Source organism: Balaenoptera borealis (genome assembly GCF_965194805.1).
Source record: "Balaenoptera borealis genome assembly, chromosome: 7".
NCBI lineage: Eukaryota > Metazoa > Chordata > Mammalia > Artiodactyla > Balaenopteridae > Balaenoptera > Balaenoptera borealis.
Genome location: NC_138864.1, coordinates 88,802,521 through 88,830,465, shown reverse-complemented (window position 1 = coordinate 88,830,465; position 27,945 = coordinate 88,802,521). Strand labels below are relative to the sequence as shown.

Below are 27,945 nucleotides of genomic sequence, written 5' to 3'. Positions count from 1 at the left end.
TCTTCACATTAAGTCTTGCCCAGAAATATAATAATCTCTACAGTACTTTTGACACTTATTAAAACATGATGGACTGCTTTAAACATTTTTTCTCATAAACTGAGAGATGAAATAGACAAAAATACATGAGGATTTAGAAGGTCTGAAATATACACTTAAGTTGTTTAATAAATAAACAGAGCTTTTTACCCTACAAAAAGAATGGATTCTTTAAAATTATCCCTAAAGTATTTACAAAAGTTTACCAATATTGGCTAAAAATACATCAACAAATTCAAGAATAGACATTCTACAGGCCCCATTTTCTCATGTATTCATTTGTTCATTCATTCATCCATCCAATATTTAATGGGCATTACCATTTGCCAAGGAGTATGCTAGGTGCTGGTGATGGAGCCAGAAAATTTAGAAATTTAAAAGAAAAAAAAAAAAAAACAGACAAAAATCATCAAGCTTTTGAGTTTGGGGGAACTCAAAAAATATTTCTCCTAAATATCTCTGGGATCAAAGAATAAATCAAAATGCAATTATAAACTACTTAGGGCATACTAATGATAACTATACCACATTCTTGCAAAAACTGTACTCAGGAGAAATTCATAGCATTTAATGCTTTTGTTATTAAGGGAGAAAGGTTTACAATAAATAAATGAAGTGTTTCTGTTAAGTTTAAAGAAACTTAAGAGTTGCAAAAAAACTAAAAAGCTGATTCTGGAATATATTCAAAGGATTCCCCAGTCCTCCAGGGGCTGTCCGTTGGGAGACTCCTATTTTTCTACTGGAATAGGTCAGAGAATCAAAAGAAGAAAGCAAAGTCAGAACTCAGCATCAGGAACTCATGAACCTTTCTTGAAGATGCTGGAATTGGGGTGAGTTAACCTCTGCCCCAGAAGGGCTCACAAGTTTATGGAGGAGAGTGGCTTGTAAATCTTACTTAATAACTATTATAATGGTAAGTGAGAAAGAAGTACATATATGCAAAATTCTGGGGGTTCCCAGAAGAGGGAGTGATTAATTCCACAGGAGTGGAAGGCAGCGTGGGATGAGGTTGGAGAGGATATATATGCTGGTCCAAAGGGTAATTGATTCACTAGGCAGGAAAGGAGGTTAGGAATAATGGGAGAAAGGCTGAGCAATGAAAGTGACAGAGTTTGTGGGGAAAATAATTCATTTTGGTGGGGACCAGACTGAATGTCTGAAGTGAAAAGTGGAAACAGAAGTCGGAATGGCTTCTGATAGAGAAGGGCCTTGGAGGCCATGCTAAGGTGTCTGGGTTTATGATGGAGAAAATGGAGTGCCCATCAAAGGAGTTCAAGGAAGGGAGGGGCATTATCATTTGCACATTGTTGCCTCATTCTGGTAATTTCTCCCATGATGAATCTGTTGGTAGGTTGGGGGGTTAGGCGGTAGGGGCTGAGGTTGTCCTCAGGTGAGAGATGGTAAGGGGCTAAGGATGGCCAGTGCCATGGGAATGGAGGGCCAAAAGCCTACGCAAGACATTTCTGAGGTGAGCTCAATAGACATTAGTGGGTGTATAATGGAAAACGGTTATGGGGTGGGGGGTAATAAAGTAGAGCCAGAAATTACCCATAGGCTAAGTTAGGGGCACATGGTAGCACCCTAAACAGAGGTCGAATTTCATGCAAATCCACCCAATCATTCATTGCCAAGCATATTTCTAAACTCAGCATCATAGATTTCTAGCGAAAAAAAAACTCCTCTCCGGAGCTTGAATCTCTTCACAAAATCATGTAGAAGGAATTGTTGATAGTTGTTACAGATGCTGAGATATGTGTGTGTGTATCTTTGGGGGAGGTGTGCCCTTTCTAAGGCAGCTGCTTCTATCACTGGAGAATAGGACCCGCTTTACCTCTTCCCTTCAGGAAGCCTTCTGCTTCCTTCCCAAGCCTCCTTGACACCTCCCCAGCTCTCCGAGGGAAAGCTAGAACTGGTGTTCTAATGACCAGTTCGGTAGTGACAGGCTGTGTTAGGAGCAACTAAATCTTGGGTGTGTACTTGTGTGTGTGTGCTTGCTTATGTGTGTCTGTATGTATTTTGGCGGTGTCATGTTTGTGTGTGTACTTGCCTATGTGTGTCTATGTATTTCTGAGGTGTCTTGTTTGTGTGTGTACTTGCTTATGTGTGTCTGTATGTATTTTTAAGTTACATCTATGTGTGTGTTTGTGTTAGAGTTGCCAGATTTAGCAGATAAAAATCCAGGTCCCACAGCTAAATTTGAATTTCAGATAAACAGCGAAGAATCCTTTTAGCGTAAGTATGTTCCATATGTATTTGTGTATGCAATATTTAGGACTTATTTATACTAACATAAATACTCATTGTTTACCTGAAATTCAAGTGTGAAACCCAGGTGTGCGTTTGTGTATGTTTTATGTGGGCCTCTGCGTTTATAGCTGTTTGGGGTTTGTTTGTGTACCTGTGTGTATGTGTGTATGTGGTTTTTGTGCTGTGTGTACGTGTGGATCAGGGTTATAGCACTCCTGATAAGAGGTTTGTCTTAACCATCCAGACCATGGGGAAAAGAGAAATAGAACTCTCTACTTAGAAGGAAAAAAGCAAGCAGATTGTTTTTCTATTATTAATTTTGACTTTGAACAAGTCACTACAAAGTGAAGAGGTTGAACAGATTCAACCATTTAAATATTTATCAACCATCCTAGGAGTAGAAGGTACAAAGGCAAATAATTCACAGAGGGCTCACAGTCTGGAGAAGGGACATCTATACAACCGATGAGGTTACGATGTAGTTAATGCCACGATGAACGTGCCAGCCAAGATCCCAACGACTGTGGTGGTACCTTCCAGTTCTTCGTATCTGTAAAGGCAACAGATATTTCAGGGTGACGCTTTTATCATTTGCAATCTTTAAATTATGATTATTGGTGGAAGCATGCATGCTGCTCTGCTAAGCACAGATGATCACCCAGGCATCAGTTTGTTGGGTTTTTTTTAACAGCAGCAGTATTCATGAGAGCCAGGAAATATCACTGACTTGTGCATTTAAAGCATTTCTTATCAGGCCTCCTGTCATCCTGAGCAGCGCACATTGCTGCTTTAAAGGGCCGCAGTTTCCCCTGCAGGGCATCTAAGCTCCCTCGGAGTTGGGTTCCTGACGCTCAAAAGAAGTGGGTTTGCACTTCTTTTGCTCACCCACAATTTTCAGGATCTATCTTTCAAAATACAATTAGCTGGCTAAGTGAGATATTGGCCATGCAGGCTTGAAATCTGTCTCAAGTGAGCACTCACACCCCTATAGAAAGCTGCCTTAATATCATAATTGAGGAATGATGTAGGAGCGTCTGAATCCAATGGTGTACAGTCAGAAGACAGGCTACAGCAAAGACACCTCAGTGGTGGCAACAAGACAGAAGTTTATTTCTCACTCACCCAGTAGTCTGAGCCCAAGCTGTCTTGTTGGACACAGCAGTCCCACAGGGACAAGGAGCCCCGTTCCTTCTGCCTGGTGCTCTACTGCCTTCAGTCCACGGCTGCCGGCCCATGCATGGTCTAAAACACTGTCCTGGCCCTCATCGATGTTGCCTCACCCCAAGTAGCGAAAAGAGAGAGAGGCGGGAGGTGCAGTTCCTTTCCAGACCAGACCTGGAATTTGCATGTATCACTCCCCCACCCCACCTCCACAGCCATACGTGAAAGTGCGGCCAGCCTTGACTTCAAAAGAGGCCAGAAATGTGATCTTCCTCTGGACCATCACAGGGCCTTTATCACTATGGAAGAAGGAAAGGTGGCTATCGGGGCAACCACTCACCTCTGCCCAAAGAGTTATTTGCCTTGAACTATTTAAGAGTACTAAGGGCAAATAACCCTCAGAATACAGTAGTCTGTTTATAGCTGGCAGGACCAAGGACCAATACTGAGCATTCACTATGTTCCAGACTCTGTGAGAATCATTTAGTTAGTGTTATTTTCCATAATCCTGATAGGCAAAGAGCCTGAGGTGAAGTAACTTGCCTACTCATAACTATGGTGCCAAAGGGGGCATTTGGACTCAGGAACTTTCCCACAGAGCATCCTGACTCCTATAATCTACTGGTGACTGAATGAATCCCTTGGCCGTGTGCTGGATTTTTGGGTGTCAATTAAGCATCGCTACCATCCTCATCTAGGTCTCCTCTGCATTACAGAAGCAAAGCAGGAACTACAGTTCCCAGGATGCCATTCCCTGCAGGATCCAGGTTAGAGCATCAGTGAGAGACATTTGGAAGGAAGGAGAGAGGCAGAGGATTTTATCCTGCAGAGGTGGTTGTATCTAGACACCTAGGCAGATGGAGCTTCACAGCAACTTCCCACCGGCTCCTGAAAACTTCTGGCTTTAGTGTTTCAGGCTGAGATCTTTGGCTGGTGGCTTCTCTCACCTTTGCACCCTGGCTCTTCCAAGGGTTACATAAATCCCTGATTACTGTGTAAAACTCTCCGTACCTGGAGCACATAGACTGATCTCTCACAGACAAAAAATATGAGGTCATGAGATCTGGCAGAGTTCTTTCTGTATGGCGGAAAGAACACTAAAATTGGTACTGGATGAACTGGATTTATTTTTTCTTTTTATTGAGGTAACATTAATTTATAACATTATATAATTTTCATGTGTATAACATTCTATTTCTACTTTTATATATCCTATAACCTGCTCACCACCCAAAATTTATTTTCCATCCATCACCATACAGCTGATCCACTTTACCCATTTCACACTCCCCCGCCGACCCCTTCCCCTTTGGTAACCACTACTCTGTTCTCTGTATCTGTGTGTTTGTTTTTGTTTGGTTTGGTTTGTTCATTTCTTTTGTTTTTGTTCATTTGTTTGTTTTAACATTTTTTATATTCCACATATGAGTGGATGAACTGGATTTAAATCCCAGCTTTCTTACCAGGCATGACCTTGGGCACATTACTTAAACTATGTGAGCATCAACATTTTTTTTTAAAATAAATTTATTTATTTATTTATTTTATTTATTGGCTGTTTTGGCTATGTTGGGTCTTTGTGTCTGTGCGAGAGCTTTCTCTAGTTGTCGCGAGCAGGGGCCACTCTTCATCGCTTTGCGCGGGCCTCTCATTATCGCGGCCTCTCTTGTTGCGGAGCACAGGCTCCAGACGCGCAGGCTCAGTAGTTATGGCTCACGGGCCTAGTTGCTCTGCGGCATGTGGGATGTTCCCAGACCAGGGCTCGAACCCGTGTCCCCTGCATTGGCAGGCGGATTCTCAACCTCTGCGCCACCAGGGAAGCCCCAACATTTTTTATTTATCAAATGGGAATAACAAAATCACTGGGAGGATCGCATGTGATAAAATATTTAACAACTATTAGCGCAACAGGAAAGTAAAATGGTATCATTGTTATTACTGGTAGTAATAATAACCAAGCATATTATAAACATGATTTTATTTAATCCTAAAACTTCTCTGGTTACTAGTATTATTTTTATTTAACAAGTGGGAAAACTAAAAAACAGAGAACTGAAATAACTTGCAAATGATCACCCAGTTAATTCCTGACCGAGCCAGAAACTAAACCCAGTCTTTCTAGTTCTAGAGCTCACACTCTTAACAACTATGTGTTGTGTTTCCTGTTAGTAAGCATTTCAACTGGTCATTTCCACTTTCCTCCTCAACAAAGTTGCCAACCAAAGCTCCTCCTTACCAAAGTCGCCAACAAGTGAGAGAAAATAATTTGTGGGCAGCCATACATATGGAATAACCACCTAATAATATCAAGAACTCAAGATGGAATTAGTCTATCTGGTGAGATGCCTTGGTCACTGGATGTTTTCAAGAAAAACCTCAAGGACAACCGACTCAAAGGCAGTGGTTCTCAACCTGGTGCGACTATACCCTCCAGGGGACATTTGCCAATGTCTGAAGTCATTGTCACAACTAGGGATTGGGTCCTAATGATATCTAGTGGGTAGAGGCCAGGGATGATGTTAAACACCCTGCAGGGCACAAGACAGCACTCCTCCCCATGCCCCGCAAAGAATTACCTGGCCCCGCTCAACAGTGTTGCTGTTGGGAACCCCTGCTTTAGGAGCGGTTATGAGATCTTCCACTCCTGATACGGGTTACATGGGACGTTCTCTACTACTGTGTTGTCTAATATGGTAGTCACTTCTTGCCACGTGTGACTAAACTAAAATTAAATTAAATTAAATTAAATTTTGATTCCTCAGTTGCACTAGCCACCTTTCAAGTGCTCAAAGTTATGACTAGTGGTCACCATATTAGACAGTACAAATTTATAGAACATTTCCATCATCTCAGAAAGTTCTTTTGGACAATACTGTTGCAAGATCTTCTTTTACTCTGAAATCCTATTAAAATATCTCAAGCTGTAGTTCCTTGCACATTATGGGAAACCAAATATTAAAATGGTGATTTTTATAACAGATAAAATAGGGCATATATGTTCACATCATAAAAATAATCTTTTAAATGTGAATGTTTCTAATCTATTTGATGGCTTATGTCCTTGTTAAGAATCTTATTTATGTGTTTATAGATCATTAAAACGGGGAAGAAAGTGGAAACTTAAACCTAGAATTGGCAAAGCCACTACCAATTGAAGCTCAAAGGAAGAACTCGAGGCAGATCTGAAATTACAATCTAAACCCAAGATGTTTATGAAGCTGTAGAATTTTTCAGCTTAAAATAAGACTTATCTAATGTTTTTTGGTTTAAATTTGCATAATAGTTTTTAGGGACCACAAAGTTCTTGGAGAATCTAGTGAAACACATTGATTATCTCTTCACAAGTGGGAACATAAACACACAGATATGTACAGATACAATTTTCTATACAATTCGTGCAATCAATGACTTCCCAAAGCCCACGGAAACCCTCTGTTTTCCAGTTGGTCCCCACCCAAAATGCCCATTTCACAGATGAGGACACTGAGATTCTGAGAATTAAGTGACTTGCCCACGTTTGCACAGTGGCAGAACCTGAATCAGAAGATGGACATTCTAATTCCCAAACTTCATACATTCATTAAGAAATACCAATTTATATAAAGTAACAAAGGAACTAATCAACTGTATCATATAAGATAGACTAGTACTATCTAAATTCTTTTGCTTGACGTCTATGAAGGAAAGGGAGAGGGTAGTGCTTAAAAAGCAAAGGAATGGCCTCTAAAATTGCCAGAGGGTAGAAGAGAGAAATGTAAGTACATGCAATATTCCACAGACTGGATTGTGTAGCTCTGGATGAAGAAGCACGTTCTTTAATTTCTGATTTAGAATTTTTATCAGAATGCTTCTCCTTTGAGAATCAACTGCCTTTCTCCATACAACACATTCCCAGTAATAATACAAACTCCTCACCCAAATGCCTCCATCTTTCTCATTAAGGCTTCAGGAAGCAGAGTTTGTGAATTCCCCTTTGAATAGCTCATTAATTTATTAGCTTTTGTTCCTGCCTCCTGTCTCCTGTGTTCTGCATCCTTATTTGTGCTTTTTCTTTAAAGCCAACAAAGAGCCAGGAAAACTCCCTTATGTAAAATTCCGAAATTCAATTGTGTATTTTACTCCTCGGCTTAATTATAAGAAGTTGCGCCTATTCTATACCTACGGCTTTTCAAAGTGTGCTATTATGTAGAGCAGCAAGCAGAAGCAAAAGGGAGCAAACCTCATTGGAAGTCTAATCCACACAGAGCCATCCCTATTGAAATGCTGTAAATAGAAATAATATTCAAGCAAAAAGAAATTGCCTCTGGATTTGCGCCCAATAGATCTACCTACAAATCCCAAACAAAGCTTAGCGTGTCAAGTACGCTTAGCCCAATGTCTGGAATATAACAATCAGTTAAAAAAATATTTGTTGAGTGAATACACTATTTTCATTTCCCCCCTTGCCATTCATTCTCTGCTTTTCCTCCTCTTCTGCCATTCTCTGTCCTGACCCCTGTAGACTGCTTCACCCAGGCATTTGTGCTGCATGGCTGCCCGCTGGCTACCGGCAATGGGAGGTCGGAAGATGGAAAGAGACATTGCGTACCTCTTTCCACTCCCCTTTCCTTCTGCACTTTGCTTCTGGGGTGGCTGTACCGTCCACAACCACAGCTCCCACAGGGCAGCCCCTCTTCCATGGCACCAGGTCTCACTGGCTTCCAGAAACGTTACTGCCTCCTCTTGCCCCTTTAGGAGTAAGGCTAATAACAGTTTCTCACATTGTTGGTTCCCGGCTGTCTCCACATCGTTTTTGGTTTCTTCAGCTCTGCCCACATCTTAGTAAACCATTTGTGTTGGTCAATTTGGGCTGCTATAACAAAACACCATAAACTGGGTGGCTTAAATCACAGAAATTTATTTCTCACAGTTCTGGAGGCTGGAAGTTGAAGATCAGAGCATCAGCAGATTCTGTGGTGAAAGTCCACTTCCTAGATAGTTGTTTTGTTTTGTTTTGTCTTTGCTGTCACCTCATATGGTGGAAGGGATGAGGGAATCTCTCTTAGTGGTAAGAACACTAATCCCATTCATGATCTAATCGTTTCTAAAGGCCTCCTCCTCCTAATACCTTGCGGTTTAGGGCTTCAACATAAAAATTTTAGGGTGACACAAACATTCAGCCCATGGCACCATCTCTTCATTAAAATCTTCAGTTGAACCAGGCAAGTTAAATTTTGTTTTTCATTATCCTAACAAATGAAACAGAAAAGTGAAAAGAATTGGAAAACCAGCTTTAAAGTTATTTTGAATGTATACTTTTTAACATTAAGGAATAATGCTATAAATATAAAAATCCCTTCCCCAAGTATGAAAATCTTAATCATTGAGATCTTACTTAAATATAAGTTTCAATATACAAAAATTAACATTCATGTTTATATACTATATGTCAGGGCAGATAATGTAATTGAGAAAATGGATCCAGGTGTCAAGAAAATAAAAGTTAAGAGCATTAATAAATGACAACTGGCAATTAACTTGTACCTCCATTATAGACTGGAAGTTTGCTACATGTATGTATGTATGCATGTATGTGTATTGTAAGCAATCCCAACCAATCATAAAATTGATGAAACCTGGTACATCATTTATGGTCCAACTTCTGACTTAGAACAAAATCTTCTTAGATCATAACTACATGGATTGAGGGAGGTGGGGTTCAAGTGGAGCTCAGGCATAGGCATGAGTTGATTTCGGGTTGCAGGTACGAGCAATGGGGAGACACTTCATAAACAAAAGGACTAGTCACCCACTGGGAACATGGCTTGAATTGCTTTGGTGTAGGAGGCAGGGTGAAAGCCAGCGTCATGTTCAGAGTTAGGGTACGTGGCAGCCTGGAGACACCAGTCCATCTCTGAATTAAAGCACTCTTCTCTCCGAGACACACTGTCTCTAGCACGCTGGCACTCACTCTGTTTCACTCTTACTCTCTCTTATTATAGTACATTCCATTTATTTTTCTTATTTTAAGAAGTAACAAATAGCAAAGAAAAAAATACCATAGAAATAAAGATAAGCAAAAGGAAAATAAAACATAAAATGACCCATAGTCTTTCCATACTGAGATAACCAGTTTATACACTGAAGGACAATATCCTTCAGTAGCTGGTGATTGATGGCTAGCTAAGTGAATAGGTAGGCATTTCCTCGCAAAAATCTAATCAAATGTAGATGTTTTATAACTTGCTGTTTTTGCTTAATAATATGTTTTAATATCTTTCCAAGTTATTGCCTGCCCTTCCGCAGCATGATTTTTATAGCTGAAAAATATTGTGTTGTATGAATTTGCCATTGTTTGCTTACCCAATTCTCAACTGTTGGACATTTAGATTCTTTCCAATATTCCCCTTTTTAAACAATGCTGTAGAAGATAATCTCTATAATTGTTTGCTACTTCAATAGCAGGGTGATGGTTATTATCTGAAATTTTTAGTGTAAGGGCAATTGCTTACCCTTCTTACCTCTGAGCTATGGCTGTGATTACAGAAAAATACGATAATCATAGATTAAGCTCAGTTTTGAAGGAATAGGATCTATATGTTCAATCCAGTGCCATTGTTGAAACCTAGGTCCTGCCTGCTACCCAAAGCCCTGTCCCCACACATTGCAATATTGACAGGGTAATCTTGAGGCACTAGTTATTATTTTATTCAGTATTTCTTTTTTCAAATGAATACAAAGTGGTAAAATGAAAGGAGACATGCATCCCATACCTTCATCTATGTACTATGTGTAATACATTTTACAAATATGCACGAGAGTGCATATGTATATGGCTGAATGTCTCTATTGGGTGGCTTATGCTGTCTTTACTGTTCCCATCCAAAGAATTCATAGGTCACCATGTGTTTTGTACTACTTACCCCACTATCCTGGTTACAACCTAGCGAGTCATAGATTCACTATAGTTGGTACAAAGTCCCCATCTACAGCTGGCTGAAGGCTCAGAGAGCTGCTTGATTAACATCTCTGCTGGCAGGGAGCCTGTCTTTTGCAGAATGATTATCAAATTAGCTAGAACTTTTCTTTTGAGGATTTCAATGCAAAATACTTAGAGGTTCATGCATTTCAAAAAAAAAATTTATTAGCACCCTTTGTATGCCTAATACTGTGGTGAATGCTCAGGTTAAAGTAGTAAAAAAGAGTGAAAAGTCTCTGTCCTCACAGACTCACACCCAAAGGCACACTGTCTGCTGTAGTAGAAACTCAACAGATTAAATGAGTTAACTCATGTCAAGCACTTAGGACAGTGTTTGGGACATAGTAGGTGCTTTATAAGTGGTATTAAGAGTGCTAGCAAGTAATAGTAGTAGTAGTAGCAACAGCAATAGTAATATTATTTGTGGAATAAATGAGTGAAGGAAGGCAGGAAACCCAGAGAGTGGCAGTGAGCAAAAGCTATAAAGCTGAAGATACTATGAGGCAGACAGATCTGCAGAGAAGTAGATGGAAGCAGCAGAAAAGTAGACGGAGAAGTAAAAAGTGACAGAAGTTGAGCCATAAAGATAGATATAACAAGCAGCAATAAACATAAGAAAGCCAAAGTAACAATATCAATATCAGGGAAAAGAAATTGCAAAACAAAAATGATTACTGGAACTAAAAAGGAACACTTCAAAATGTTAAAAGTGCAATCCATTAGGAAGACATGGCAATCATAATTATGTATATGTCTAATAAGAGAGCTTCAAGATACATGAAACAAAAAGTTATAGATTCAAAGGGAAAAACAGACAATTCCACAATCAAAATTGTAGATTTTAACACACTACTTTTCTGTCTTTGATAGAAAAACTAGGTAAAAAAATTGTAAAATCATAGAACTGAACAAAACTATTACCATTATGCAGTAATCAATGTTTATAAAACATATACCCAACAACTATAGAATACACATTTTTTTTCAACTGCCATGATTTATTTGCCAAGATGGAACAAAAGCTGGGCATAAAACAAGCCTCAGTAAGTTTGAAAAGATTTATAAGTATATTCTCTGACCACAACATAATTAAATTAGAAACCACAAACAGTATCTAGGTAACCCCTCTAAATTTCAAAAATAATAAAAACCTACTTCTAAATATTCTACGAATCAAAGAAGTCACAAGGGAAATTAAAAATATTTTGAATGATAATAAAAATACAACATATCAAAATTTGTTGGATGCAGTTAAAGAAGTGTTTAGAGAAAAAGGTACGGCTTTTAATGTTTATATTAGAAGAGGATTTGGTAAACCACATCCCTTGGGACAAATTTGGTGTGTAGCCTGTCTTTTATGGCCTGTTAGCTAAGAATGTTTCCGCATTTTTCAATGGTTGTAAAAAATTAAGGATGAAGAGGAGGAGGAGAATAGGAAAAAAATGTAGCAGAGATCATATGCGATCTGCAAAACCTAACATATTTACTATGTGTACCTTTATGGAAAAAATTCACAGAGCCCTGGAAAAGAAGAAAGGTATAAAATCAGTGATCTAAGTTCCTACCTTAAGAAATTAAACAAAAAAGGCAAATTAAACCTAAATATGAGGAAGTAAATAATGAAGATAAGTGTAGGAACCAATGAAATAGAAAATAGACAAAAAAATAAAGGAAAAAAATTCATTGAAACCAGAAGCTGGTTCTTGGAAAAGACAAATAAAATTGATAAATCTCTAACTAGACTTTTCTCTTTTCAAGAGAAAAAAGACAAAAACTACTAGCATTGAGAGTGAAAATGGGGACAAAACCTACGGATGTAAAAGATAGTGAAGGAATATGACAAACAACTTATGTCAATAAATATGACAATTTAGATGAAATGGAAAAATATTAGAAAGGTACAAATTACCAAAACTGACCCAAGGACAAATATAAAATTTGAATACTCTGTATCAATTACAGAAATTCAATTTGTAATTTAAAAAAACCCTTCCACAAAGAAAACTTCAAGCCCCAATGTTTTCTCTGATGAATTCTATCAAAAATGTAAGTAAGAAATAATGCTAATTATACGCAAACTCTTTTAGAGATTAAAAAAAATAAAGGAGGAATACTTTCCAATTAATTCTGTGATATCACCTCAATATCGACAAAGATACCCTAAAGATATTACAGAAGAATATTCCTCATGATCATAAAGATAAAAATCCTTGAACAAAATTGTGATAAATGATTCCAACAGTATATTTAAAAGATAGTAAGTCGTGATCAAATGAGTTTTTACTGAGAATGCAAGCCTGATTTGGCATTTGAAAATCAATTAAGGTAATTTATCATATTAAGTTAAAGAACAAATACTTCATTTTAATAGTTTCAGAAAAAGCATTTGGCAGAATGCAAATCCATTCATGATTTTTTAAAAAAAATCTCAGCAAACTAAGAATAGAAGCAAACTTCCTCTACTTAAGGACATCTGTGAAAAGACCATAGCTAATAGCATACTTGTACGAAGGTTTTCCAGAGAAACAGAATAGGGTGTATGATAGTGTCTCATAAGTTAAACTTACCCTTGTCACAATGACCCAGCAGTCTCACTCCTAGATATTTACCCAAAAGAAATGAAAACATACATCTATAGGAAGACTTGTATGCTAATGTTCTCAGCAGCATTATGCATAAGAGTCAGAAACTGGAGACAATCTAAATGACCATCAACTGGTGAACAGATAACTAATCATGGTATATGCTTATTATGATATGTAACTCAGAAATAAAAAGGAACAGAATATCCATTAAAACAACAAAGTGAATAAGTCTCAAAAGCATTGTGCTAAATGAAAAGTCAGATACAAAAGACTACATGCGGTATGATGCCATTTATGTGAAATTCTAAAAAAGACAAAACTATAGTGGCAGAACAGTGGTTACCGGCTGCTGGAGGTTGAGAGAAGGGATCAACTAAAAAAGGCATGAGGAATTTTTTTAGGTCGATTAAAATGGTCTGTATCTTAATTTTTGGCATGCTTACATGACGGTATACAATTTCTAAAACTTATTAAATTGTACATTAAAAATGCATACATTTTATTGTACATAAATTACATACCAATAAAGCTGGGGGAAAATCCGATTGAAAAAGAAGGTGAGAAATTCCAGCATTTAAGTACTTAAGTGAAATTCCTATTACTGTTCTCCACTGGTTAGATAATTACTATCATAAGCAGTTTCCAGAAAGGAATTTAGTAATAATGATAATTATAATAATAAAATGACAACCATTTATTGAGCAATTACTTTGTGCCAAGAGACTTTATATAGTTATCTTATTTAATCCAAACAACTTTGTGGGAATGAGGCAATTGAGGAAGGGAGATTTTGTAACTTGACCAGGATCACAGGGCTAGTAGGTAATAGGTGTCATATACCAGAGCGTGTTTCCCAAATGCTACCAACAAGTTTGCCACCGAGGAACATTGAGGAATGAAATCTAGACTATATTTGGCAAAAAAAAAAAAAAAATTGGCCTCTGCTGCAAAAATTAATAGCCTAGATCCTTGTTTGGTGATCTCTTGAAACAAAATAACTTAATCCAGGTGCCCCCACTCCCCAAAAAAATAAATGCTAGTAAAAGTGATTCCCCAAATCTAAATGTGGTTGTTAACAAGGCTCTGGAGAACATTGCAGAGTGGACTTGTTTCTACTCACTCTTCTTTGCATGCTCTGTGCTCTTTCATGGGGTCTGCTCCTTCACGTATGGAGTTCCATCTCTTTAAAGTTCCCTTCCCCTCCTTTTACAAGTATTTACTTATGCTTGTCTCCCCCATTTGACAGTGAATTCTGTGAGGCAGTGAAGAAAGAAAGAAAACCAGCATCTGAATACGACCCTGTGATGAACTCATCCTTGTGGAAAATTCACAAATATCATTTGGGCGGGCAAGAACCAAGTCCAGTTCATCTTTATAGATTCAATGCTTACCATACTGCATGGTTTTACAGCCTGTAGGCAAACACAAACTGCTTCTTCGTTCTTTGGCCTCTGATGCACTTTGTTGCATGTATGCGTACTTATATTTCGAAAATCATATATTAATCAACTTGGTACCATAAGGCAAAGTCCAAAACTAACAGACTATTGATGTAATGCAAAAGACACAGTGAAGGTACTAAAATGAAATTAGGATGTAGAAGCCTAAAAGCTCCCCAGGGAAATGCTTAGACAACAAAGCGAAACTCAGTGAGTTAGGAAACCAGAAAAGGATGCCACAGGCAGAGAAACAACCGAGTCAGAGAGGGCCCATCATTAAGATGATTTAGTACAGAATCCACTTTAGGGGAAAACACTTGTGGGGAGGAGGGGTATAAGAGGAATGGAGAAAAGCAAATTGACATTCCAATTCATCTCTTTGCTCTGTTAAGATAATTCTGGTTGTACTTTCAGGGAATTAATTACATCTCACGGTAGTACTTAGACTCAACTCATATTGTAATCTTGCCTTGTGGTTAAATTGACTAGTCCATGAAAACTGCCTAATTATACAGGCTTTGGTTTATGTCCTGCATGTAGTCCTAGCTTTCCAAATCAGAAATAAATCCTTAGATCACAGGTGGATCTCCCCGCCCTTGGTTTACTGTCTTCCACCTTTATGCTGACAGTTGATGGCCACTCTAGCATCTTCTCTAAGAGTCTCAATTCAAGAGAAAAATGGTTTGGTTTATCTCTCTGGGTCTGTCTTTTGTCACTGAATTGATTCCTTCCATGTTGATTTCTCTCTGTCCTTCTAATCATTTTGCTTCATTAACTATTCTTTGGTCACATTTGTCTTCAATCTTTCCCTCTCCTGGCTCTTCCATATTAAAAAAAAAGGGGGGGCGTCCCTGGTGGCGCAGTGGTTGAGAATCTGCCTGCTAATGCAGGGGACACGGGTTCGAGCCCTGGTCTGGGAAGATCCCACATGCCGCGGAGCAACTAGGCCCGTGAGCCACAACTACTGAGCCTGCGAGTCTGGCGCCTGTGCTCCGCAACAAGAGAGGCCACGATAGTGAGAGGCCCGCGCACCGCGATGAAGAGTGGCCCCCGCTTGCTGCAGCTAGAGGAAGCCCTCGCACAGAAACGAAGACCCAACACAGCCAAATAAATAAATAATAATTTTAAAAAATATAAATAAATAAATAAATAAATAAATAAATAAAGGAGGCTACCACCCTATACATCTTCATCCATTCAAAGCCAAATGTCTTGGAGAAATGGAGAACTGTTTATATTTCTTACCTCCAATTCTCCACCCTCTTCTGTGTCAACATTCCTCTGAGCCTCTTCTCACCAAACGGACCAATGACCTTCTAATGCCAAATCCATCGGATGTGTCTTCAGCCCTTATTTTGCTTGACTTCTTTGCAGCATTTAACAATTTAGCACATGCTCATTTTTTAAGCTCTCCAATATTTGCTTCTGCAAACTGTTGTCTCCTGGTTTTCCTGCTGCTGTTCTTGAAGCACATTCTCAGTTTTCCTCTTGGAGTGATTTTTCCTCCATGTTGCCTCCTTAAACATTTCTGTTCTGCAAAGTTCCATCTCTGGGCCCTTGCTCACTTGATCCTCTCTCCTTGAGAAATCTTATTCACGCCCATGGTTTGGATGACCACTCATACACTGGACACAGTCATCTGTACCTTCAGTGCAGATCATTCTCTTGAGCTTCAAAATCTAAATCTAACTGCCTCATTTTATTTCTTTTCTGCCCGAATTTACGTCTCCATCTAGTTAGGTATCTTGCTGAATGCCACTTCCATTCACTCAGACAGAAATTTTAGAATTATCCTTATTCCTTCTTCTACCCCAATCTCTACAGTAAGACAATCAGCAAGCCTAGTGGATTCACCCAAATAGCTCTCAATTCCATCTGTTCTTTTCCTTCCCTATCATTTCTGCCCTGGGTTACTGCTAAATACAGCTTAAATGGAATTCCTATATCTTCATCTTGTCTTTGTCCTGTCTACTGTCCTTGCTTGTGCTGGAGTTTGCGTTTTTGAAATTAAATCTGTCATCCCTTAATGACATCCCGTTGCTTTAAAGGTAAAATTTAAATGCTGTCACATGGCCGTCAGTGCCCTTACCTAGCCCTGCCTTCCTCTCATGTCCCCCATAACCAATCTCCTCTTGATTCCTGGCACTCTCCAGCTAACAGCTGTAACACATTTCCCATAAGGGTAGGTGTGGCCATGTGATGAAGTTTGTTCTTTACTTGTTTAAAAGGAAATAGCTTGCCCCAGACTTCCTCACTTTCTATCCCCTTAAGCTGGAACCAGACATGGCAGTGACCCACCCTCAGCTGTGCAAAGGTAGAGGGTTGAGATGGCTCCCATATAGCAAAGCTACATATCACCTAGGCTAGCAAGACAGTCGTGTGAGAAGGAAATAAACATCTATCTTATTTGGGGTGTTGTATTTTGGGATCCTTTATTGCTCTACCCTAACCTTTTCTCTAACTAGGTAAATGCCTTCTCGTGACATTGTTGCCCTCATCTCCAGTTGGATTCTGTGTTCCATCTATACCAGGCTTGTTGCATGCTCCAAATGTTCCACACTCTTTTACCCTCCATGTTTATATACATGCTGTTCCCTCCGCCTAGAATCCGTCCCCCTTTTCCATCTGCCTGAATAATTCCTATTTGTGCCTTAGGATTCTGGTCAGGTGTTGGCTTCTATTCAAATCCTTCCTTAACATGCTTCTCCTCACCCCACTCTTCTCTGTCCGCACAGTACCCTGTGCATTTTACCACAAGGTCCTGTGATCACTGGCTGTCCTATGTGTCTTCCCCCTGACTGTGAGCATTTTGATGGCAGGGTCTATCTTTTATCTCTGGCATATAGTTGGGCTTCAACAAACATGTACTAAGTGAGGTGTCAGGGAAGCTCATGATGTTCCAAGTGGCCCTAGAGGAAGTTTGTATGTATCTGCGAATATTTGTACGTGAGTCTGAGATGGAACCATCTTAACGAAAGTACCAGGAGCCTAAAGAGTCAGACACTGGAAGTGTAGCCAGCATCTTCAGAGAGTGTTGAGGGAGGGAGCTGGAAGTAGGCGTTCAAATGCCAAGTTCAAGGATGAAGAGTAAGGGAGAAACTAGAATGGTCAGCAGTAGGGTAACCAGGACAGTACTGCTGAAGGCAGGTAATAGCCCCTACTGATGTCCATGTCCTAAACCCCTGAAACTGTGACTAGGTTCAGCTACATGGCAAAGGGAAGTTAATAGTGCAGATGGAATTAAGGTTGCTACTAATTAGCTGACCTTAAAATAAGGAGATTATCCTGGATTATCCCAGTTGGGCCAGTGTAATCATAAGGGTCCTTAGAAGTGGAAGGTTGAGGCAGAAAATAGAGAAACAGTGAGATGGCCATGTGAGAAAAACTGAATCCAAGGTTGCTGGCTTGGATGATGGGAAGAGGCCAAGGAATGTGGGCAACATTTTGCAGTTGGAAAAGGCAGGAAAATGGATTCTCTCCTAAAGCCTTGAGAAATGAGTGTAGCCCTGCCCACACCTTGATTTTAACCCAGTGAGACCCACTTCAAACTTCTGAACTCCAGAACAGTATGTGTGTTTTTTTAAGCCACTGAATTTGTGGTAATTTGTTGCAGAAGAAATCAGAAACTAATAGAAGTAGTATTATCAAGTGAATAAACTTGGACAAAATATTTAATTTCCCTAAACTTCAGTTTCCTCTTGTAAAATAGGGATAATACTCATTCTGTGGTTCTGAGGATTGAATTAGATATTATATCTAAAGATCTTGGTAGAGTGCTTGACACATGGTGAGCACTCCATAAAGAGTAGTTAATTACTATTAATAATATCATCATTGTTATTATTGTTCACTAATTTGCCTAGTATGTCTGGCCTGGAAAGGAAAAAAGACAAAGTAAAACAATAAATGTCTCTTTTGGAAATCTGCAGGCATATTTGATTTTAGCTCTGTTGTCACGCGTCTTTTAAACTCACAAAATGTACTTCATTTCCTTCTGCTTTCTCTCTCTTACTTTAGGTATTAAGATCTATTTTAAATTTAGTCATTTCAAAGTCTCCTTGGCATCGTGTAAATGTCACACCATTAAATATATATTCAATGAGTGCTCAAGCAGCTGGCTTCCCTGCCAAGAAATGGAGTCCCGTAGGTGGGCAGGTGGAAGGATGACAGACACCCCCCACCACAGACCCTGCTGTCCTTACTTACCAAGACCACGTTTACTGAGCTCCAAATTGGGATGTGTGGTCTGACAAATGTGTTTTCTCCTGAGTTTTAATTTATTTTTATGAAAAGGTTTTCATGGGTATTAAATTAAATCACATGAAATTCAGTGGATAATCTTTATTGCAAAGAATAAAACCTCAAGTGAAAATTCAAAGAAAATATATATCAGTTTTTATAATATTTGAAATTTGAATTATCTATGACAATCTAGAATGTAAGGTTTGTTGACATCTGTGGGGTTTTGTTTTGTTTTGCTTTGCTTTGCTCTCAGGCATCCCCCTACTCTTTTCCTCTGAGCCATGCTTCTCCCATTCTAATCAGGTGACTCTGGCGAGCAGCCAAACATAGAACCCCAACTTCCGGTTGATCGAATAGACATGTGACACTGACCTGGCCAATCACAATACCCCACTCCCTGACCAATGATTGGCCCCATGAATAGGCACATGACTCAAATGGAGCTAATTTCATACAGACAGATGAAGAACACAACTCTCTCTTTCCTCTTGAATAACACGCAGTGGAGACATACATAGAAGCTATGGCCTGCCATACTTGCTACCACAAAAAGGAAACATCTGCAGAAAGTGGATGAGGCCAAAAACCAGAAAGAGGCAGGGCTGAGAAATGGAGAGGAGAAAAACTCTAATGATATCTGTGAGCCCTCAGACCCTGCACTGCCCGACACCACTTACTCCCCATCCTTCTCTGTACATGAACCAATAAATCTTTTTCCAGTGGGTTTTCTGTCACTTGAAATTGAAAGAGCCCTGGCTAATACACAGGGTCATTGCAAAAGCCCTGTTGGCAAAAAGAGACCTCAGAAAATCCATCCCAGAGGTGGGCAAAACAGGAAAAGGAAGAGAGAAGAGTGGATACAGCAAGCAGCAAGACAGAGTGAGAAGAGAACCAGACTCAGAGAGCACCAGGGTTTATGTTCCAGCTCTACCATTTACCAATGACCTTGGTAAGGTGTGATCTTGGGTGACAGCATTAACATTTCTGTTTAATGATCTGCGGAGTGGACGGCTGATCCCGCTGCAATATATAACAAGATGCGCTGAGGGACACTCACCTGAGATGATAAATGTGAGCGCGCTTTGTAAATGTTAAGTGCTTGCAAATGGCATTTATTACACAGAAAGCAGCACATTTAAAAGACTACGGATTGAAATAGAGACTAGAAGGGTAACATTAAGCCATAAGTAGCTGAACTCTCGAGAGAGGAATATGGAACTCAGTTAATGGTTGACTCTTCTATGAAGTATCTAAAGAGCTGACAATACTGAATGTCACTGGTTTAAGTAGAAACATATGCAAACTCTATGAAAACTAGAAAACAATTCTAAGTCTGTGTGTGAGTTAAGAGCAGGAAGAGACAGAAGAGAGAACCAATGTTTGTGAGGTGTCCACAATATCTCACCTGTGCTACTTATCCTTGTTTCTACTTATCCTCTCCAACCGCGATTTCATACTTTTGCTCTCCATTAGAATCATCCCTTGCACATATTTCTTAGGTTCTTTCTCTTTCTTGTTGCAGACATCTCCCACTTTCTCCCCAAAGTTCTTAAAAACGCTCGTTGATGTGACAACTAGGCTAAGCTGAACCACCAGAGAATACTTCCTCTAGTATTTCCAATCAGGGCAGGCTGCAAGGGATATGACTTCATGTAAGCTGGAGGACCGAGGGAGGAAGCAGCTGTTTTCCCATGTTCTCCCAGTTACTTCCACAAACAAACACGAATCTAGACCCTACCAGATTATCCTGTGTGATAATCTGTGTGAAGGGATTCTACAGATGTAAACTGCCTCATCAGTTGACTTTAAGTTCATTAAAAAGGAGATTATCATGGATGGGCCTGACAATCCATTGGAAGCCCTCTAAAAGAGGGTTTAGGCCTTTGCTGAGCTGGAGTCTGCAAACAGCAGCTGGCTCTGCAGTTGCTCTCTTTTCCCATTGGATCTATTTTCTGCCTGCTTGTGAACAAGTTTCAGCTGGACCCCACGGGGCTCCAGCTTGCTGGAGGTCCTTCCTTCCTCACTGCCTGCCCTATGGACCTTGGGCTAGCTGAGCCAGTCCTCACAATTGTGTAACCCAATTCCTTATAATAAATACTGTAATATATTAATAAGAATTAATGTAATACTGTAATACTATAGTATAATCATAATATAAACATTAATATTTATCCTTGATAATATATTATTGATATAATCAAGAAATAACACATTCATATTAATATTTATAATTATTATATAATTTATAATACATAGTTTATAATTTATAATATTTATAATCAACATATGTATCCTACTGGTTTTGCCTCTCTAATTGAACCCTGACTGATACATGTGTCACTTCATGGAAACTGCTCACTTGATGAGACTGAGACCTCCTTCCTGCTAAATTCAACAACTTTCTCAGGGCTTATTTTGCATGATCCTTCCACTAACCATCACCTCTTTTTCATTAAAAAAAAATTTTTTTTAACATCTTTATTGGAGTATAATTGCTTTACATTGTTGTGTTAGTTGCTGCTGTATAACAAAATGAATCAGCTATACGTATACATATATCCCCATATCCCCTCCCTCTTGCGTCTCCCTCCCACCATCCCTATCCCACCCCTCTAGTTGGACACAAAGCATGGAGCTGATCTCCCTGTGCTATGCAGCTGCTTCCTACTAGCTATCTATTTTACATTTGGTAGTGTATATAACCATCACCTCTTTAAATCACTTCTCCTTTAGTTTTGGAAATACCATTCAAGCTCTCTTCCCAGTCTCTCTCTTTCTCTCTCTCTCTCTCTCTCTCCTTCTGGCTCCTCTGGTTCCTCTAACTTTGGTCATTTTCCTAAAAGTATTCATGCCACTTATTATATCTCTTCCTTTTCTCATGCAGGTGGTCTTCAGTCCTCATAGTCTTGACTATACTCAATGCCAATGACTCAAATATGTATCTCTCATTTTCACCATCTTGGAATCTCTATTGCCCAGCCTAGTTTGTGAAAAATGCATTAAAAAGAAGTCCAGTCCCAAGGCTATTTGAATCTTCTGCCCCTTTGGACTCTGGATAAACTGCCTTCATGGTGATGACAATGTTGATCCTACACCACTACCATTTATTGAGCCTTGTTATGTACTGGATGCTATTGAAGGTGCTTTACAAACATGATCCCATTTAATTCTTACGAACATCCTTATGAAGTAGATACTATGATTCCCATTTTTTTTTCTTGTGAGAATCTGAGAATTGGGGAAATATCATGTAACTCGCCTTGGGACCCACAACTGGTAGATGTCAGAGTTAGGATTTTTACCCTTAACTCAAGCCCCAAGCAACTGGCAATATTGCCTTTGTCAGAAGATATGGACAGTGAGGGCATAATCATCAAAGACCATTTAAATTTGTAGGATCTGGCCAAGCATAGCCGTGCTGGGCAGGTAGCTCCATCTCAAAAGCTGGTAGTAGCACTCAAGTGACTATTGAAACCAAGAGAGCCATGGGTCTGCTCTAGCTGGTATAATCACAGGTTTCCTTTGCCCTTGGTTCCTCATGCAGCTTTGCAGATCCCCTGGATGTGATTGTATACACTGAGTCATGGGACAGCCAAATCATTCCCTTGCCAAGCTGTCTGTCTCCAATGATGGACAATAACCCAGCTTCCAGACAATGCTATTGTCTCACTGATACTGCTTTACCCCTCCTGAGCCATGACCTTGACGCCATTGAGTGTCAGTCACACCATGTCTGGCAGACCAATACCCAGCAGGCCAAGGGATTTAGTGATCATTCCTGCTGCTGTCAAGTCAGTGCAGTGTTTTTGTAGAATCATGGTGCTTAAAGCATCCTGCAGCAAAGAGCAGCAGAACATTGATGCCAATAGAAAAAAAAAAAAACTGCCTTCTTCCCCAAACAAGAATTTTTGTCAATTTCTTCTCTTGGCTAAAGCCTTTATGTTTTTGGCACGATGTTTACTTTATGGTCCAGTCATCAAACCCTGGTGTGGCTATGAATAAAGATTATGTTGAATATGAAGAACAAATTACAAAGATGGCTGTGGAAACCTTGCAGATTCCAAAGGAATACGTGCCTGGATGGGAAAACATCTTGGCCGATTCTTCTCTTGGAAGAGAGAGAATAGTATAATTACCTACTGATTCTAGGGACTTTACCTTCTAATTCTCTAAAGAAGGAGAAGTCCTTGATGATATATTTTACATTAACCACTTCCTTTTGTGATACTTTGATGGCTTCAGTTTGCTTAAACACTTATTTCAGCTGATTGTGACTTTATTCTAGTCTTTTCAGAAATCAGTTTTACAAGATCCCTGTATCAATTCCCCCAGCCAGAACAGTGATGACTCCACACCTTCTTTGTATGTTAGTTCAGTGGTTAAGAGGAGCCCTAAAATGGTCTGGGAGTAGGCTTAGCTCCAAATTTAATTGAACTGTGACTCTGCTTTCAGGCAGAACATTCCTTCCTAGAATACAGATCTCAAGATAAGGATAATACCAAACACTACTCCAGCCACTCTCATTTCTCTTGGTTCTTAGGCCCATGCACTCTGGCTCCAGGGAAGATGGCACCAGATATTGTCCGCTGGCTTAAGGTAACTGCTTGTAAGGAATTATCTTCTTCAGACCATTCCAGTAATCTATGAAGCCATCTGTTTCTGGGTGACAGGAGAGAGTAGTGAATGCCAAAGTCAAGAGCCCTTTGCCACCCCTCCTTCACCACCAAATAAGTGCCTTAGTTGGCTGCAACATTTTGTGAGATACCATGTCAATGGATAGGGCATTTGTAGGCCCATCAGTGGGAATGCCAGCAGAAGCACTTTGAGAAATGAAGACAAATGTGTATCTGGGATATATATCTATTCCTGTGAGGACAAATCATTGCCTACTTTGGGGAATGGTGTTTTATTAGGACTCGGAGTTGGTCTCTGATGTTAGAAAGTTGGGCAATCAGTAGTGGCTCTCGCCAAATCAACCTTGGGAATGAGAAGTCCATGTTAAGCTTCCATCTTTGTCTCTATTGCCACTCTCTACATGAGCTCATTGAACAAACACCAATGTTGCTGAGGAAGGACAGTGACCGACAGCCACCTTTCCCACTGTCTATCGAGAGCATTTGCATATCAGTTGCTAAAAACCAGGCGCCAGGAGTAATTATTAATTTGCTTCAATAACAATATCACATCCAAAATCTCAACTGTGATTTCCATAACCACCTCCTTAAGTCTGGGACAATCTACAATTATTATCTAAGACCCATCTGGCTTTTGCACCTGCCAAACAGACTAGTTAAATGGAAATGCAGTAGGTATAATCACCCCTGCACCTCCTAAGTCTCTGATGATGGCATTAGACTTTGCAGTTCCTCCAGGGATGCCACATTACTTTAAGCTGATTATTTTGGGGCTTCTACTTGGCTCTTCCTATCAATATAATCTTCATTCCACACCGTAGGGAACTAATGTGAGTATTCTGCCAGTTGAGTACATCAGTTCTCACTATACTTTTAGGAGTGGGAAAATAACTAGAGGGTGAGAACTGGGTAAGAGGAGACACTTTTACATGCCAAGGATTATCTGTGTCTTATCCCTTTCCCTCTCCTTCCATCGTGGAGGTTATCTACACCCTCCTCAAATATAGGCAACCCAATCACAGAACCTCATTTTAAGAGGCTGTGTCCCAGCGGCACTTCTCTCAGTACTAATTACTATGTAATTCAAGATTCTAGCAGGAAGCAAGTAGTACATTCAAATTGGGGTAATTGGAGAGTGTAATAAAGGGACATTTTACAAAGATGTGGGCAGATTTAATAGAAACCAATAAGGGATAGAGAAGAACAACAGGGTTAACAACAGTGGGAGCACCCCTTGGAACTCAAGGGAGGGAACCTGGAAAGAGCTGTAAACTTCAGCAAGGACTGTAGCCACTGCCAACCTATAACCTAGCGAGGAGGTAGCCAGAGGAATAAATACCTTGACTTCAATGCACTACCGCCTTCCAATGCCCTGCCAGTGTCATCCTTTGGCCCAACTCAATGGGAAGTCAGAGAGTGAGAGGGCCCATTGGTGCAGCCCATATAAGTCATCCTCCCAGGGCACAGAGCAGGATGAAAGGCAAATAATAGATCTGGAAGGGCTAACGGAGTCTATCCAGCACATCATCTTCAGCAAGAGACCCACCCTGAGAACTCTAATATATCAATATGTCCCCAAGCCCTGGAATTCCCCCTCCTCTGTATCTTGCTCTACCTTTTCTTTTCCCATGGCGTCATCAGCATCTACCATATGTGATTTACCTATTTATGATATTTGTGGTAAATTTTCTCAGTATCTCTCTGGTAGAAAGTAAGTTCTCCTAGCATAGATATCTTCATCTGGTTTGTTCCCTGATGCTTCCAAATTACCCAGAACAATGCCTGGCACAAAGTAGGTGTTCAATAAATATATGTTGCTGAATACAAATAATGAGTTGTGGATAATGGGAAAGAGCTAGACAGAGAAGAAGCCAAACCTAAGAGCTGATATATAGTGATAAATCTCTAATCCTCCATAGGTTTTAAAGGGAGGATTTGGGACAAAGCTGAGGTATAGAAAGAGGAGAGAAAGAGGGAGGAAGATTTAATTTATGTCAAGAGGGAAAATTTAATTTATGTCAAGAAAAGAGATAGAGCCAGTGAAGAATTTGGTTGTTGTTCTAGTAAATCTCACAGAAGTATCAATGTATTATTTACCCTAAAGATTAATGAGGAAAAGTGATCAACACTTGAAATGGGCTCACATGGTCCAGTTGATAAACTTGGGTCTCCCCCACCTTGCTCAGAATCTATTTTTCTTCTCTCAGTCTATAGTATTACAGTAGAGGTGGGGGTGAATGGGTCTGAGACTAACTGAGAAGAACTATAACTCCTTCAGGCTCTCAAATCTCTTCCTTCAACCCTAATACATTTATACCATTAAAAAACAGAATTGTATCAAAAAAAGTTTTTAAAAAAGCAGGGGTTGGGCAAACACATTTGTGTTATGATGAGGGTCCAGAGGAGCAAGTTTGGAGCCATCTGTTGCTCTTGCCTGCCTGGCAGCTTTTCCCCCTTCATTTGGTGACAACACCACCTTCTACTTTGGGGAGTGTTATGGACTGAATGGTGTCCTCCCAAAATTCATATGGTGAAGTCCTAACCCTCCAGTGAATCAGAATGCGATTGTATTTGGAGGTAGGGCCTTTAAAGAAGTGTAATTAAGGTTAAATGGGATCAAAGGGTGGAGCTCTAATGCAACAGGACTGGTGTTCTTATAAGAAGAGGAACAGACACCAGAGAGGCCCATACTCAGAGAAGAGGCCATGTGAGAGCGCAGCAAGAAGGTAGCCATCTATAAGTTAAGCAGAGAGGCCTCAGGAGAAACCAAACCTTTCAGCACCTTGATATTAGACTTCCAGCTTCCAGAACTGTGAGAAAATACATTTCTGATGTTTAAGCCACCCAGTTTGTGGCATCTTGTTATAGCAGCCCTAGCAAACTAAAACGGGAGGACTAAAGCTCTCCCATTACTCATGGCATGACAAAATCAACATATGGTTCTTTTTTCCTGATTTTTGAACAAGGGGCCCACATTTCCTTTTTGCACAGGGGCCTGCAAATTACATAGCTGTAAGTTGCAGCTATCCTGTCCATGATTGCCTGGACCATCTCAAGTGGCTTTGGGACGTTTTGGTTGTGAGCTGATGGAGGCAGGAGTGCAGGCTGAGAAGAAGGTACATGAACATCATTGAAAGGGATGCAGGGAGAGAGGAGGGTCTGGAAGGGAGATGATGGCATCAACCAGTGTCCTTTAGTGGTGTAATCATGCAGCCTGCGAGGAACAACAGGGACAGTATCACTAAAGGAGGGATGCTTAATGTAAAAAGGCACGTTCCTCCTTTTAAGCTGTGTGGATAAGAGCAATTCAGGGCTAAGAATTGATGTTGGAGAAAGGTTCTTTTCTCATATGATCGCTGATAACCTCCTCTCTATTACTCGAGCCCAAAACTGGGATATATTTGTACAGAAAAACTGAGAGCTTCCTCTCAGGAAACCCAGGGAACAGTGAGATAGATCGATTGATTTGTCAAGCCCGGGCAGACAGAAACAATTTCCTTGACTAGACTTAGTTAATGCGGATGGCAGTTTCCTTCAACCTCTAATACACCTCATCCTGGGCTTGGACGTGTTCCCAGGAGGATGTCACAGTCTCCCTGGAAGGGTCTGCACTTTTTCTCTAGGCATTTGAAAGAAAGAGGAGGTAACACAGCACAGCAGGAGCCGAGAAAGCTTTTAGCACGAGGTGAGTGTGCCTGTCTCCGTTTAGTGCGTCCAGTCATCCACTGGTGCATCTGAAGCTTTTGTGGGGAAAGAAGGCAAAGAATATGCCAACCAAAGGCTGATTCTTTACACCTGGAGCGTGGGCTCCCCGCCTCTGTCCATTCCATTGAGACACTGGATTGTCAGGAAGCGCGTGAAGACGCAGAGCCTAGCAGCTTGGAACCTCAGTGAACAGGACCCTGATCGCCCTGCTCCTTGCCTCTTCTTCCCCGCACTCACTCTGACCTCACTGATCTTACTGCTTTGAAGGCAGGGAAGAGAAGAGCAGAGAAAACCCCCCACCCATCCTGTACAAATACTCATTTCACTCTTCACATTAAATGCCCCAACCATCTCTACCCTATGCAAGGCGGAGTTCGGGGGAGAGGGCGGTTAGGGCTGAGCACTGCACCACAAGCTTCCCATCTCTAACCTCTCCTTTCCGCGAACATTTCTGACAACCACAAATGGCTTGTAGTTCCCTGTTTCACCTGTTTTCCCCCTCCATGCCTTTATTTATGCTGTCCCCTCTACTGGAACGCCTTCCCTACTTCTTCATTGACTGGTGTTCATCAAATCCATTTCCTCTTCTTCCTGGCCACACAGGTAAGACTATATTTCCCAGCATCCCTTGAGGTCAGCTGTAGCCATGTGACTGGGTTCTGGCCAATAGAATGTGAGCAGAAGTGAGATGTGCCACTTCCAGGCCTGATCTATAAGAACCTCCCAGACAAGATCCTCCAAGCTCTTTCCCTTCTGCAGACTATTGCCAGGGACCACAGTACCTGGAGAACTGAGTGATAAAGGTGATGGGGACACAGGAAGGAAGCAACCTAGGTCCTTTAATCTCCACTTGGAGGAGAACCACCTCCTGATCATCAGAAACACCTATTTTGGAAAGTGAGAAATAGACTTTTATTATGTTCACGGGTTGTTTC

The 27,945-nt window shown here is 40.3% G+C and overlaps 1 long non-coding RNA gene across 1 annotated transcript; it reads left to right on the top strand.

Moving 5' to 3' along the window:
• On the top strand, positions 1-27,945 carry LOC309632253. The gene is made up of 4 exons (XR_014246816.1): positions 1-2,061; positions 2,112-4,943; positions 5,264-15,276; positions 15,600-27,945. It is a non-coding gene; the product is annotated as an uncharacterized lncRNA (long non-coding RNA).